Genomic DNA, 15371 nt, shown 5'->3' with positions numbered 1-15371 from the left:
GTGCTGGAAATCTGTGGTGTCACTACAGGACATCATTCCCACAGGAAAAGCAAGCATGATGGCAATGCTGCCTCGGCCCTGTGGATATGTATATGGTGCTTAGGGCTTGAGCATGGGGAACACACAGAGAGAACAAGTCTTTCCAGAAGAAAACAGGAGAACATGAATGAAAAACACTTTCTCTCCACGAGATATTTCCAATGCTTCTTTCTAGTTTCTGATATTGTGGTAAAAATCAGCTCCATGTCAGTAGAATTCACCTAGGTTTCCAGCAGTATAACTAAGATTAGATTAAGAAGTTTTGTCTGCATCTATAGCTACCTATACCTATATATCTGAAGCTTGCTGGCATTTCCTAGATAAATCTACCTTTAAATTTATCTGTAATAGTACTATGCATTAGAATCATGACTTCTTAAGGAATCCAGTGAATTGTGGTGAGTGCTAGCTGCAGTTTATTTGGCTCAGCCTGTTCACTAGTGGCAGCATTTAGTCAATGGCTGAGCAAGGCTGATTCCTCAGATGGTGTAAATCAGCCCAGCACCACTGACGTTAATAGATCTTTGCCAATTTACATCAGATGGGAGCCTCTCTTGCTCTTTCTTCCCAAAATTTATGAGGATTATGGAGATGAGCTGTAGCCCTAGTGGCAAATGTATCATTTATATATGCCAGGTCTCTGCATAGTGTGATTGCTGTGCTCTCCAAATCTTTACAGACATTCTATGATATATGAGATGACTAAGTAGTGGAAGTCAACAGAAAGAAGAGTAGGCATAGCATATGGAATTTTTCTTTGGGTACTTTTCCCTTATCTCTCTTTCAGTCTAGGGATGAGGGTTAAAATCATACTCAATACATAATTCTATTGAGTTATTAGCATTCCAAGTCATCTTTACACTTTGGTTTCCTTCTTTGCTACTTAATATCTTCATCATCAAACAACTTGTATAATTTTCAAGGTCTGAGCATTCTCTTCTCATAGCTTATTCATATGCTGCCTACCAAGGACTCAGGACCTAAAGGCACTGCTGAGCTTACATTTCACACAGAACTGCTGAGCCTGTTCTGTGAAAGTTGTAGATCTGTGAACTATGGTAAAAATAAAAACTTAAACTAAGAAAACCAGAGCCCTGTGAATCCTGAAAGCAACATTTATTGTGTCTCCAATGAAGATTTCCCTGAATAAATTCAATATTTTATTTTTAGATATCTATGCTTTAGTATCAGAGAAATAAAATTAATGAAACAGAGACAAGGAAGGAAAACAACAAGTAAATACACATTTCTTTCAAGAGGCCACTCCATCACCAATACCTATTTCTTTCCTTTTCCTCTGTGGCTTAGAAATAGGAAAAAAATACCTTGGAAAAAGTTGAACATGAAGTCTCTCTTTTTTTGTTTTTTTTTACTTCATGGTATATTTGAGTTACTTTCTCTTGGTTTGCTACAGAGATTAAAATTGATAATAGTTATGTTTACTTTGCTGTTTGCATATCATCACCAAGGATGTTGAGTATGAAAGTACCGCCTGCCATCTAACTACTGACAAAAAATTAAATTTAAATTTCTAAGTTTCTATAAGGTTGATGGCACAAATACTTTCCCAGTGACTTCTGATCAGAAAGATCTCACTTTTAGGAAGAACATGGAGTCTTTGGGGACTTGTGATGCCAGTGCTGGCTCCAAGAACAGCAACAGACTCGCCCTTCCACTTTGGGAAATATAAATACTAGTGTGAGGTTGGTACAAGTGTAGAATATGATCATGAATGTTTTTAAATGGCTGGGGATAGCAAAGAAATATCATATGAAATGTAGGGAAATGATATGGGAGGAGATGGAAAAGTGCAGTAGTGCCTGAGCAAGTACTGCTGACCAGGGAAAGCAAGCCCCTCTTGGCACTTCAGCCCTGATACAGATGGACCCAAGTCCACAGCTCTTCATGGGTCAAACAGATGCTAGAAATAGAGAACTTGGATATTACAGCAAAGAACATCTTCTTTTGGCAACATTTAGTCCCAGCTCAAATCAGGCGCCTCAGGACTTTGCACAATGCAAACAAAAAACCATTTTTCTCCTGCAGACCTTAGAATGCAAATAGAGAGTCCATCCAAAGAGTAGGAGGAAGAACTCCTCCTCAATTGTGCACAGCAGATTATATTGCTTGTTAATTATATTAAATTCTGTTCTGCGGTTTGGCAATGGAAAACATCCTACTTTGTTTCACCCAAGGTCCACCCCTCCTTCTGGAAATCAATTCCTCCCAAAATGGTACTCAGACTTTAATATGAAAAGTTGTTGAGCAGCAGATGTCAATGGCAACACTGTGGGAGTAGAGCAGGGCTCTGTTCTGTTGATTATTAATAACAGAGACGCATGATAATAACAGATTCACATGACTTTTAATAGTCTCAATGCTACTGTCTGCTCCTACCTACATGCATGCCTCCTACTTGACCTTCACTGCCTTAGTTCCAGTTAGAAGTCACAGTAGAGATAATTTATAATTATATCATTGTAGGTACAGGAATTTTTCTGTTCATTTTTTTCTCTCAATTTCCTCTATGATTCCTATATGACCATGAGTGTTTACCACACTGAAGAAGAATAAAATCCAGTTGACAATTTCAAGAAAATAATTCAGAATAGGATTCAAAAGGTATGCAAAATCTGGTTTGTTCATGAAAATATGTCATGAAATAGAAATTCAATACACAGCTGTCCTGAATGAAGGGATGGCTGATCTTGCTGGACACAGAGAAGTAGCATAAGAAGCAGCTACAGTGAACACCTGAGAAAAACTCTAGGAAGAGATGATGTACATTGAGTGCAACAAGAAACGAGGCAGCCATAAGAAAATAAGTTTTAATTTGGTGCTCCTAGAAATGGTTTTCCTAACTCTATAAAAACTGGATAACCTCATGAGGGAAAGCCGAGGAGCAAGAACTGATCTCTTCACTCTTGAGACCAGTGAGAGGACTTGAGGAAATGGCATGAAGCTGAGTTGTGGGATATTTATGCTGGATATAAAGAAAAAGTTTTTCGCCAAAGAGGATGTTTGGGCACTGGAACAGGCTCCCCAGGGAAGTGGTCACAGCACCAAGCCTGACAGAGGTCAAGAAGCATTTGGACAATGCTCTCAGGAACATGGTGGGATTCTTGGGGTGTCTGTCTGTGCTTAAATCATGACACCTGGACTTGTACTTGATGTTCCTGATGAATTCCTTCCACACCATATTCTGTGATTCTATGAAGCAGAATGGTTGCGGTTCGTCTAAATGCAAGGCATATTCACTAATCTGGTTTATTAACTAGGCTATTTGTTGGTGTACCCTTATTACTCCTTCCCTGAATGCACTTATGGATCAGGATGCGCTTTTCAAAAAAACAAAACCTTAGAAAATTGAACAGGCAGACTGCCAGTGGAAGAAAAGCCTTTCTTAGCATTCCTGTGTACAGGGCAAAAACACTATAATGGCAAGCGTGAATTTATTTGGGCCACTGTTACTGAGATGAAGCAAAGAAGGCTGGCACAGTCAGATGGGTGTGCCCATCATATTCTCAGGGTTTTACAGGCTCCAGGATCAGATGAGAACACAAACTCTGTGTGTAGTTGATGCCACTAATGCATTCATTTTTTGTTATCTAAAGCATTTAAGCATCAAAACCACAAAGCAGTCAATGTATTTTTGTAGCAATAGGGACCAGAAACCATTGAGTGCCATATGTCAGCCTAATTTAAGAAATTATATTATAGTTTATTCCCAGCCTAGAGTCAGGTAGGTGACATAGAAATCAAAATGTCAAAGGACTTTTGGCAGATACTTCCAATTCCTACAGAATTGCCTTAAAAAATACTTTAAAAGGAGAATGTAGTGGAAGGTGCACTATTTTGACAGAACAGGAATGACTGCTCATTTCTCTCACTGAGCTTACTGTTCTTATTTACCAGCTGGTTTTGAGTATGTCTTTATTGAAGATATGCCAATAGGAATATTTATATATATCTACATGAGTGTGCATGTGTGCACACACACAGGGACACACATTTATGGGTGTTGTGGAGCTGCTGACATCAGTTATGAATGTCATCTGGAATTTCCAAGCTAAACTTTAGCACTGTGTTCTTTAACCTACAGGTAAAAATTCATCATGCTCAAAAGAATTTTAAGCCCTGCTTGATGCCACTTTAAACTCTCCAAATTGCTCTGTAACCTCTGTCATTAAAAAGGTGCAGGCTGGTTGTAAATCATTTCAGCTGTTGCTGTTGCTTATTCAGACAATAACAGAAGTCATGACCCTGCTGGAGCAGAACCCATGACACAAATGCTGTATGAAGATGAGACAGAAAGACAGTTTATGCACCATGAGTGTGAAATATTCTGTTTTATACACATCAAGTATATTTGATACACAGTTTTCTTCCCTCTTTTCCCCTTAGCTCTGGGTAAAGATGGGTCTGGCTTGTGTCTTACAGGGAAGTAGAAACTGCTTTTATCTTCTAAGGTCTGAGATTAATAAAGAGCAAAATGCTTTTTGGATCTAGAAGACACTATCAGAGTAACATAAATATAGACTTCCAAGTTCTGCTAATTAAACTATTTTATGGTTACTCTCGCACTCCCACTGCAGAGAAGTATTCTCTATATACATGTTTCTGAAAGACCATAAATGTTCCAGCAGAGTGTTTCTGAGCAAATAATATGGTTCATGGTTGCCTTCCTCACATAGCCCATATTCTTATTTTTCCTCTCACTTTTAGTATTGAATTTATCATCTCCCTTTTCCCCTCACATTATTAGATATCATTAGAGAATCAGATTTATTTAATCGGTTCATTCTTTGTAACAACTGATTTTTTTACTCTCTTTTATGATGTCCTGATTTATTTCTGTTATATGTTACTACTACTATTACTAATGATAATAGCTTAAAATAAATATGAAACACGTGAGTACTTCCAGCTACTCACTCGGGCAAATAAAATATTTTCATGCTGGTGTGTGCAATAATGTGCATGCAGTAGGATGGACAAAAGTTAGGAGGTTTGCTAGCTGCCCCTGTGGCTAGGTGTTTTTCTGTAACACCATGTTTCTCAGATTGTCACACACCTAAGGAGGAGTTATCTGGGGGGTAAAGCCTTCCCCTGCTACACTGGTAAATCTGAGGAAAGTTGCAGCATCTCTGCTGGTCAGAGATACTGGAACACAAAGCAATTAGGAATGCTTTTCCTGTTTTACAACAGAACAGCTGTGACTGACCTCTCCCTGACCAGCCCTAGAGCTGCAAAAGATTAAGTTTGAAATGTGAAATTTAGCATGAAAATACTGTGAACTTCACTGATGGGTAAATGGATGGCCTAATCGTAATGGAAATTAGCTTTGATTTGACTATGTTAAGGCTATTTGAAAAAGCATCTTTCAAGGCAAAAACTTAGTGTAAAGCTGTGGAATATGTACCTACAGATGACTGATTACACATATTGGCCTAATATTTCGGTTTTGCAGTAAATTTATCAGACACCAGGTGGAAACTGGATTTGGTCATGGATCCAAGAGGCTTGTGTTGGATTTTCAGTTCAGCTCCTGACATTATGTTATTCTCCTGCTGAAATATCAGCTCTCATTTTAAGCAAGATATTTTCTTCTAGGCTACCCTCCCCAATGAGCCCTATGGAGTCGCACCTTGCTGGTGAGTAGCAGAGGGTCCTGTGTGGGTGGGCGGCCTCAGCTGCCACAGCCTGGCCCAAGGGGGTGTAGAGGGGGGGCTGCTCCTGTTGTCAGAGCCCAGGACATCGTGGGACAAGGCAGGAGCAGGAGAAGGGCTCCGTCCTTTGCTTTTAAGGGAGAAGAGAACATGACTGTTTCCCACACTGCTGCTCTGGTGGACAAAGAAACCCTTGCAAATTCTTGTTGAAATAAAAAGTAGTTTAATTCATTCCCTTTTTACTAGTCCAGCTTAGGGGAGGAGGAGAAGTGAAGCAAGGAAGAGTTTTGCCTTCATGTATAAATATAAATTTTTTCAGGATTTCCCAGAAGTACCCCACATGTGTTACACAGAAGACATGTTAGTCATTATGGCTGATTGGAGAGCTAAGATACTTATCTTAAATCCCTTTAGAAACAGAATAATTTAGTGTTAAAAAATGTAATGAATTTTTTTTCCTGTAAATACCATGCATCATTTTCAAAACTACAAAGTTTATATGCTGAATCTTATAGAGGGCATTTCCCAAAAGTTCAAAACAAAATACTCTATTAAGATATGCCTACATATGGCATAGATCAAATGGAATTAGACAAATAAAAGGCTTGTGTATCTTTTATCCATGTGCTTACCTACAGTGCCTTATTAAAATAGTTTTGCATCGAATATGATGTGAAAGCAGAACTCTTTTGAAATACAAAGCCTTTCAAAGTTTTCCATGGAAAAATAGGGGCTTTTTTAAACAAAAGGAGATAATAAATTGCATTGCTACAGGGCAAACATTTTTTAAAAATGTATTTATGTCACCAAAGGAATATACTACACTGAATTTGTGACTTTTCTCATATTTAGGATTCCTGTAATCACTCCCTTGGCTTGTGCAATTAGTTTTTCCTGGAGGTCTGCCTCATGCTTTTGTGTCTTCCTAATTAGCTAGGAAGAGCTTTTGCTCGCAATTATGTGACAGGTCTATTCCTGTAAACTAAAAAAGAAATCATTCATATGGAGGTTTAAAATCAGGGCCATCATTTGCTTAGGAAACAAAGTTTAGTTAAAAACTATGTTTATCTAAAAAACAATCCTAAGGGGATACAAAAATGCGAAGGTTTTAATAGAAAATCTTTCCTACTTTTATCTCTTGGCTATGTAAATGAATAAAACAAGGAGCAGCAGAAAAAGTATCACACAGACTGAAGGATGAAAACAAATCCATGCTTGTCATCACTGTATAAGATGGAATGCTCCAGACATACATATATATTTATTTATACTTAATGTCTTAGTGAAACAATAACATTTTTGCTCTGATTGTATTGATAAGAAAAGAAATTAAAAACTATCCTTAGATTGGGTTGAAACTTCGTTTTTCTTGCACTGTCACAGGAATTCTTCTAGTGCTCTGTCAGTAGTTTCACAGGTTTTCCTTTTCTGATATACAGAGACACCTGGAGTCTGAAGGGGAAAAGGAAAAGAGACATTAATTTGATCTGTTTTTGTGGAGAACTTTGGAAATCTTTGCAGCACTCATCTTATCTGTGCAAAATGTAGAAGTCCAGACTGAGCTATTACAGTTCACAGCCTGAGCTGAAATACCTATTCCTCAAAAAATGATCTTTTCTGCTTAGCTTCCACACTACATCTTGTCCATGGCTCAGAGTCTGAGAGTTTGCAGAGGTTTAATCCCAGCCAAAACTGCAGCCACACACATCTGCTTGACTGCTTCCCCCTGCTGGAATTGGGGGGAGAATCAGAAAGGTAAAACTGTAAAAAACGTGGTGGGCCAAGATAAAGACAATTTAATAGGTGGAGCAGAAACTGCACATGCAAGCAAAGTAAGACAAGAAATCCATTCACCACTGTTATGAGCATATTATTGAGAGATACCTCCACCTGAATTAAGGTGCAAATAACACCATATGCTGAAGTCAATAGTATGGATTTTATAACAATAAAATGTGATGGTAGAGAGATAAAAAGAAATAGGAAAGAGAGGACAGAGAGAGGGTGCAGAAGTGAATGAGATTGATCAAGCAGAAGATATTCACCACCTGTGTATCCAACAGCATCCCACTGGTCCTTCTTCACCACCTTTCAGTGGTGAGGGTGCTGAGGCTGTTCAAAATGTTTGCTATTTATGCATTTTGGCCACCAAAGGAATAAATGCTCTTTGGCTACACAGTTCTATTGGTTAAATGATTCCCTTGCTTCTAATGCTGATTAGTCCTCATGCTCAGTCTTTTTCTTCTCTTGAGTTTTTTGGGGTGTGTTTCTCAGGTCAGTGGGCCCTGAGTTGGTGGTCACAATCTCCCCTTTGGCAGAACTACCTTTTACCCAACTGGGGCTGATTTCAGCACAGTTGCTGAGTTGCTTTTCCTTGTGGCCCAAAAATTCTGTATTTTTTTCTCCAATACATTCTTACCAAGACTTGTTAACCTCGCCCTAGGTCTGAGGTAACACCCAGACAAATAGTATCACCTTTATCCTATTTAAGTTCCTGCTGTGGTGGCTTAACTTATAGTCCATGTTGCAGGTATTTACAGAGGCGTATTTGGTGGGGGGGCTTTGGTGGTTGTTGGTGGCCACAGATGCCAGCAGTCCCATAACTTGGCTGATCTTTGTTTGATGGGTGATATGCATACCAGCAGTTGCTTGTCTACACAGTTTGCCACAGTGGGAATTTTTGTCCTGATGCATTAACCAGGATGTGCTAACCAGATATCTTGTCTCCCCTAGGCCTGGAGTTTGTGCCATTCTGTCACTTATCCCATAGCAAAGTCGTGTGGGGAGATAGATTGCAAGAAAAGAAAGACAGTGCAGAAGGCAATCTCACCCCTGAGAAGCTGCAGCTGTACTAATCAGCAAAGATTAGGAACAGGCCTGCCCTTACCAGGCCACAGCTGAGTGCAATGAGGATGAGTGCTATAAAAGAGTGGGTTAGCTGGTTGAGAAGAGAGTTGGCTGTGAGGAAGGAAGGAATCAGCGCTGTGAGGAGATGCCCATGCAAAACACCAAGAAGTTATGAAACTTTTGCAATAAGATTACAACAAAGTTGTTCTGTGGCCTTAAGAGTTTTTGAGACAAGCAATTGTGCTCCTCAAGTGCTCTCTTAAAACCACTTCCCATAAGCAGGCAGGTATTTGGCCATCCCCAGGAAAGCAGGAATTCATCTCATGCAACAGTGGCTTTGGAATACAAACACCATCATTCAGAATGTTCAGCCTTTCTACTACTTACCCCAGATTTATTGCCATGTGCTGTGGGATATCTGTTTGACAGGCTGGCATCAGCTGTCCTGGTTGTATCCCAGCTCTTGTGCCCCTCCAGCCTGCCCACTGGTGAGGTAGGGTGAGTGTCAGGGAAAAGCTTAATTCTGTGCTAACACTGCTCAGCAGGAACTAAAGCACCCCTGTGTTATCAGCACTGTTTCCAGCACAAATCCAAACCATAGCTCCACATTAGTTGCTATGAAGGAAATCAACTCTACCCCAGGCAAAAGCAGCACAAAGGTGTACACACAATTATGTCTTCATTGTCTGTGTCAATATTTTTCCCCATCAGGATACACTGAAACCTTATTTATGATTTTATAGAAGTGATGTGATTTCTTCTCTGTAGCTAATCACAATTAATTTTCAAGTCAGTTTGTTTTGGTTCATGACTTGATGTTCTTTGTCTTCTTCAGCAATACCTGGTAAGTATAACCACCCTGTCCAGAGCAAATGGATATAAAAAAGGAAAAGCTGCTTGTATTCCCCCTCTCTCCAGTAGAGGTTCATGCTCCACTGCTAACTACTAAAAGCTGAATGCACTGATTCCATCAGCATGGTTCACAGCCTGTGAAGAGTGAAACTAGATAATCCTGAAAATGTACATGAATAAATGAAAAGCCCACTTCTAAAGGAATGGAAAGCAATTTCAAGCAGACCCAGGATGTTTCAATGCCTGTCATCAGAACTTTTTATGAGGGCATGGAAGTTCTTTTCCAAGTTTGTTGTCTGTGCAAACTTTGACAAGGCTTTGGCCCACTGTCTCTGCAAGATAGGTGTGTAAGTCTTCTAGGAAGTTAAGTACTTACAAAAACTTTTTAGACATTAAGATTGCACTACATTCTCAAATGAAATAGCAAACAATCTCCTTTAAATTCTCCTGAAAAAAAGCAGGGGGACTCAGATGAAGTCTGATTTAATTTCTTGTTTTCCTTTACCCTGTACCTTCACTTTAAATAAAAGCAGCAATTACACCTGAACAAAACATGTATTCTAATTTTTTATAAGTTACACAGTTACCCCTTCTAAAAATCACTTTGTAGTTATACTAGCCCACTTATGATTTTGGGAAAAAATGGAAGTTCTGACTTTGGTTATGGAACAATCAATTGGATATTTTGATTTATGGCAAATATGGTGCTCTAGCAGAGTAATGTGATACTTTGTCAAGATTTTGAGAACATGTGCACAATCCTGAAAGTAAGTCTGAAGTGTTTATTCTAAGTAATTTCTATGATGGTAGTAAAATTGACATTACCTATTTAGGTCCAACTCAAAACAGACAAAACAAAAAGCAAGTAATTTTTTTCCTAATTATAGGATAATTAGGAAATAGCACAGATAAAAGGTGCTACTTTGCAAATCTCCAATTATTGGAAAGATCATGATTTGTTACTGTATGAGTAATGTAAGTAGAACATATCATGACAAGCAGACTAATAGAAAAGGACACTGGGTTAAAAAAACTATAAAAGAAACCTGAGATGGTTGCAACTCACCAGAAAGCACGCAAGAAAGTTCTGCAGACTCCACAGTTTCAAGAATAACAACAAGGCAAAGGTAACACAAGAATAAGGAGGTGAATTTTATGAGCTCTAATGATAGAGACCAGTGTGATACAGGCACAGTGCATACTTGGCACTGCTGAGGCCACACCTCAAATCCTGCGATCAGTTTTGTGCCCCTCACTACAAGAAAGCATTGAGGAGCTGGAGTGAGTTCAGAGAAGGGCAGCAGAGCTGGGGAAGGGTCTGGAGCACAGGTCTCATGAGGAGCAGCTGAGGGAGCTGGGGGTGTTTAGCTTGAAGAAAAAGAGATCCCATATCACTCTCTGCAAATGCCTGAAAGGAGCTTGTAGTGAGATTGGTGTTGGTCTCTTCTCTCAAGTAACGCAACAGGAAGAGAGGAAATGATGGAAAGTTGTGCCTGGGGAGGTTTGGATGAGATATTAGGAAAAATTTCTGCAATGAAAGGGTGTTCAGGAATTGCCCAGAGAAGTGGTGGAATCATCATCCTTGGAAGTATTCAAAGGGTGTGAATGTGGCACTGGGGACACGGTTTAGTAGGGAACAAGGTGGTGCTGAGTTAACAGTTTGACTCAATGGTCTCAGAGGTCTTTTCCAACCTTAATGATTCTGTGATTCTATATAATGTTTAGGAGAAGGAAGATTGTTCAGACATGATTAAGTGACAACTATATAATGTTATGATAAAAATAAAAACCAAGATGAAGGCATGGAGTTGTATGCCTATTTTCATTATTCAGAATAATTATAAAAACTTCATGTAAGTTAGTAAGAAAATATCCCCATTTGCCACATAATTATTGTCAATGACTGACCAAGAAAGTAGTTAATCTAGGCATTTTTGTGGTTTCTGTCAAGTGCCAGTTCTAAATCACCACGAAAAAGAGACATGGTACACAAAAGCAGCTCAGACCACAGAGATAAATGAGCTTGAATAGGATGGAAGTATAAAGATGTCTACATTAACAAGTAATGCAGGTCAACAGGACTATATCTGCAGAGAAACAGATGGCACTCAGGAGCTGACATTCATTCCATAAGCATTTAGAAGGATTACTACTTCAGGCAGTCTCTAAACCAAGCCCATGGATTCAGTGCCTGGGAGTAGTTAAGAGAGCATTAGAGGTACCCCCGGAGTGTATATTTCATTTTAGATTCATACAAAAGATTCTAGCTGTCATCCCAGGGACTGCTCTGAAATGAGAATCAAAGCACATTTGAAGGGCTGTTCAGAAGATTGGATTCAAAACCTGTATTAGATCTGAACTAAAATGTTAATGCAGATGCAGCAAACATACATACATACATATCTCCTCTGGGAAACAGAGCAAAGATTAGCTTGCACTGAGATCTGCGCTGTTTTCACTTGCCATAGCAGAACTTTTATTGGTATAAAACTTTATTTTCTATGAATGTCTATATGTTTTTTACCTAAGAGACTGAGACCTTTCTCTCTTGGAGGAAGTAATCTTTATACCATAGGTTTTAAAAGATGAAAAGATGATTAAGGGAAAAGAAAGGATGGCTGAAAGGGCTCAACATTTTAAATGTCTAAAATTGTAGATAAATATACTCTTCTTATTGTATATGCATCCTCTTCTCTTAGAGAGCAGGATGTTATGAGGGGCTGTGTCTAAGTCTTTGCAGAACTCCAGACAAATGACATCTGTAGCCCTTCCCTTGCTCACTGATGCAGCCACTCCATTACAGAAGGGCAATGAGCTGGCCAGGCAGGACTTGCCCTTGGTGAAGCCCAAATCTCCTCCCTGTTCTCCACGTGCCCTAGCATGGCTCCAGGGGGGATCTGCTCCATGACCTTTCCAAAGGTGACCCTGACAGGTCTGCAGCTCCCAGGGTCCTCCGGTTGACCCTTTTGGAGATGGGTACAATGGTTCCTCTTTTCCAGTCACCAGGGACTTTACCTGACTTCACCTGTCATGACTTTTCAAATATCATGGAGAGAGGCTTGGCAACTGCATCAGTCAATTCCCTCAGGACTCTGGGATGCAGCTTATCAGATCCCACAGACTTCCATCCATTCAGGTTCCTCAGGTGGTTACAAACTTGATCTTTACTTACAGGGGGAAGGACTTTGCCCTCCCAGTCCCCATCCTGATTTCCATCCACTCAAGGTGTGGGAAGAGAGGTTGCCATTGAAGATTGAAGCAAAAAAGTCTTCTCCTCAGCTGTTACCACTTTTCCAGCATTGTTTATCAGGGGTGTGTGTCTGTGTGCGTGATACAGTAATGCTGCACGCCTTTAGGAGATTTTGTGGTTTAAAATGTAAAAATGTTTCTTTATAACAGATAGAAGAAATTATTTTTGCTATTTTATACTTACATTATCTGAGTCCTGGAGAGATCAGATAAAGGAAATGGAAAAAAATTACCCTACAATAATAGGGCTTCATGGTGTGCACAGAACATAATTTAATAGCGCTTATTTTCTGAATGCCTACCAATAGTACAGCAGTCCACTATCTGTAATCATTATCTGTAAACTATATAGTCTGAGGAACCATATTTTACACAGGAAAATAAGAAGTTAAAAATGAATGTAGCAAGGCGAGACATAACAAGGAACAGACAAGAAAGGATCTACTGCACATCCTTAATTCTAAATGTAGTTCAGCACCTGGTATTTACTTCTGCTAGGTTCATGTTTGTTGGGTAAGCCATGCTAGCATTACCTACAATGTATTTTGAAGCATGAGTTTAGTATTGTAGCTTAGGTGTCTGCAATATCTGAGGACACTACTACATGAATACCAACACTGTCTTTTTGGTGAAAAAAAGTATATTTTTTTTTTCCATTGCTCAAGTTTCTTTAGCTTTTAAAATACTTCTATGCAAAGTGAATTACTAAAATTAGCGTGTGGCTCAAGCTGAATCACATAAATAGAAAACTTCATTAGAGAAAATAAATGTTGGAGGATTGCTATACAAAAACCAAGAAAAATATTTTCTGTAAATAAGTCTAAAATGCCTATCTTAGCGCTGAGTATCTTAAGCTATTTGATAGCAACTAGACATTATATATTCAAAGTACACAGTTTAAGAGCTTTTCTGTCTTTTTCAACTCTTCATCATTTTGTATTCATGTCATCAGTGTTGCAAGAAGAATTTGGCAAGATGTCCTCCTAAAGAAGCTATGAATTTGAAAGTTAATTCTTTGTAAATATGGAGGTTAAAAGCTTGTAAAGGTAAAATTAAAGAAAGCAGAATTTTAAAAGCATTTGTTTTTTCTTGAAAGAATCTACCAGAAATAAACTAAGTCTTGGATGGAATATAGATTTCCTATAACAAAACAGTTGAGTAAATACTATCATAATATAATGCATTTATTGGCAATGTTTAATTGCTCAGAAAAGTCCTGACATTTTTCAACCACCACTAGAAAAATTGTACTAATAAAACACCAGACTAATCTGTTTATTTTTTTCTTGGTTTCTACTATGCTACAAAATCCAGAACATAAAAAATTTAAGAGAAGGAAGACAATGAATTTGCTAATTAAAACAAACCCACTATGCAAATTCACAATAAGAAACACTTTTTGCAAATACAGAGTGTTCTTGTGGCAGGTTAGTACAAAACCCTGAAAAGACCCTTCTCCCCATTTACCAATCTCACAGTTTTACACAAGTGGCTTCTCTCATTAGATATGCTACAAGCTTCAGGTCTACCACAGAGCTGGTCCATTAACGAACAGTTTGTTGTTAAATATTTCATTGTTATGAGCTCATGCTTAAACTTAAAGAGCAATCTGTGGAAGAATGGAATGTTAAAGATTTTATTGCCCATAAAACAACAGGAAAGTAACTTTGAGAAAGCTGTAGATTCTGGAAAAGGATGGCTTTTTTTTTTGCATTTTACTGCTTTTTTAGTGAATATTTTCTGTCTAGTGTGTCCCTATAGTAATGCACAGGATGAATGTTAAGTATCTTGTGCAAAGAAATAAATTGATTGAAAAATCTGAATATTTCCAGTCAACTGTCTCCATGTCTTTTGGGGTGGTGCCCCTACAAATATGAGCATAGCATAACTGAAAATATCTAGTTTATGAATCTTGTTTCAACCTTGGTTTATTTGTTACTCAGGGACTGAAATTTTGTAAGGATAAAATAGCCTACAATGGCTTTTGTGGTGATAAACTTTCACCCCAGAATCAGCACAGCTCTAGAGATGGATGTGTTGTCCAGGGAGAAGAAGCTAAAAAGGGATCATGTAGTTTACCCATTTTGTGTTATTCTTCAGTCTGCAGTGCTGGTTTCAAGCTGATCTTTCTTAGAGGAAGATGCTGAGGATCCATCATTTAAGCAACCTCCTACTCTGGCAAAACATGGGACATGGGCTTGCTACCTTTGGCAAGGTGAACTGAATATATGAATTGCTGCAGTTAATAATTTAGGATGGCTTTATTTTGCCCTATATATGATTATTATTCAGCCTCTTTAAAGCTGAAACCTCTTTTTACATTCATCTACTTCAACTTTGTAGTTGGACTCAAAAAACAAATCTATCAAATTACTAAAGAATAGATGTTAATAAATGTATTATTTGCAATAAGAAGGAAACCTCTCTTAGATATTTTGATATAATGTTCCAATGAAAATAAAAAAAGGTTCTCCCTTGGTTTGGAGTATATACTGTTATTTTTAAGATTTTGTTTTTTGAGATGGGAATTTTCTCACCTTGCAAATATGTGAAGTGTTCTAGTAAATATTCCCCCATTTTTCATGAGTGGACACAGTAGAAGTACTTCCAAACAATTCTACTTAAAATGGCAGGAAAGTTTCATTCATTCAATAAAGAATTGAAGACTTTTGCAGATTCAGAGAGTGGCAACTCAATCCGGGCTTGCATACATGC

Source organism: Camarhynchus parvulus, chromosome 1 (genome assembly GCF_901933205.1).
Source record: "Camarhynchus parvulus chromosome 1, STF_HiC, whole genome shotgun sequence".
NCBI lineage: Eukaryota > Metazoa > Chordata > Aves > Passeriformes > Thraupidae > Camarhynchus > Camarhynchus parvulus.
Note: the sequence above shows the minus strand (reverse complement) of the source record.